The sequence below is a fragment of the Camellia sinensis genome, chromosome 1, assembly GCF_055761805.1.
Source record: "Camellia sinensis isolate YWXY chromosome 1, ASM5576180v1, whole genome shotgun sequence".
NCBI classification, from domain to species: Eukaryota; Viridiplantae; Streptophyta; class Magnoliopsida; order Ericales; family Theaceae; genus Camellia; species Camellia sinensis.
The window spans coordinates 143,698,684-143,700,441 of record NC_138961.1 but is presented as its reverse complement, the minus strand read 5'-3'; positions in this window follow the sequence as shown (position 1 = coordinate 143,700,441).

The following is a 1,758-nucleotide window of genomic DNA, read 5'->3' as shown; positions in this document are numbered from 1 at the left end:
GTTCAATCTGGAAATTCTAGATTTTGGACCCACACTCGAGCGTGCACTTTGAGTACATGCACTTCCACTCGAGCGTGGAAAGTCACGCTCAAGCGTGAAATGCATATGCCCAGAAGTTCATGCGTTTTACAGTCCGCTCGAGCAAGAAAGTTCACGCTCGAGCGAGGACCTGAGTCTCACGCTCGAGCGGGGGTCGAGCGTCCATCGAGCGTGAATTGCATGCATCCAGTACTTTTCATGAAGTTTGCAGTCCGCTCGAGCGTAAGAAGTCACGCTTGAGCGGAGCTCCTTTGTCTGCATGCCCGCTCGAGCGTAGAAGCCGCGCTCGAGCGTGGACCCCTGTTTCAGCAAATTTTGAAAAGTGTTTTAAAGTGCATAATTGCATCCTCATTCCATCCTAGGCATTCCTAGGCCATGTTTAAGGCATCTTAATGAGGATATTGATGTAGAACCACACCGAGTCAAGATAGGGACTAAGTTGTTGATTCCCAAGTGTGTAACTTAGTGTGTGTTCGTTCTGTAACTGTGCAGGGTTGGCACTCGAGGATGCCCACTAGCTGCTTATAGCCCAGTGCTCTATGAGTAACAATGTTGTAAAGATATGTTCAATTATGATTATTTTCTGAATGATCAACTGTTCTGCTTACTAAAACGTTATTGTTTAATGAATGAATGTTTGTCCTATTTGTAAACTGTATTCGTGGCATCCATAGCAATTTACTGTTACTGTACTGTTACTGCTACTAACACAGAGATCTCTGTCGGTTCCCATGTTTGGAACCACTATTGTTACTGTTATGATGGCCATCAATTGACTGTTCAGTCTGTTAAGACCTACTGTACTGTTTTGCTATGAGATGCACCACATATAACTGCTATGGTTTCTAAGTGAATGATATCACTGTTTAATTACTGAAAGGACATTCATTCTTAACCTCTTTACATAACTTTTATTCACTGGGCTTTAGCTCACTGTTTGTATATATATGTAGGTGTCCATGCACCAGACCGGAGCTAGGAGCATCGGGTTAGCTCTTTTTTTGTCAAGCCAACCTTTGTGTCTCACCTCGAGGTTCCTAGTCCGTTCAAGCTACGGCTGTTTTGGGGTGTTCGGATTCACCCTTCTGTTTCTGTTTTGTAATAGATGTTATAGACTCTTACTGTATAGTTAGGGCATAGGGATTGAATCCCTAACCTGTATGTATGTATATCTGGTATGTAAATGTGTTTTGGTTACGAATGTGACTTGTTCATAAAAGTCTTTTTGCATTCAGAATGTCACAGCTCATTGGACATCTTTATTTACTGTTTTGGCTTCCGCATGCCCCTTTACTCTGTATTACTGTCATTACTGTTAAGCAGGCCTTCAGTAATCACAGATTACTGGCCAGTTACGGTGCTAAACCCATAGGGGCGGGTTTGGGTCGTGACATATTTCTATCTAATATATCAAATGACTAGCGATCCAAACATATCAAACGGCCTCAAGCCCAATTCATTCATGTCAAACGACCTTTGGCCCAATCGTTCATGTCCGACGGCCTTTGGCCCAATTACTTATGTCCGACGACCGTTGGCCCAATTATTCATGTCCGACGGACTTCAGCCCATTCATTCATGTCAAACGGCCTTTGGCCCAATCATTCATGTCAAACGGCCTCTGGCCCAATCATTCATATCCAACGGCCTTTGGCCCAATCATTCATATCCGACGGCCTTCAGCCTAACCAATTATGACAAACGGCCTTTGGCCCAATC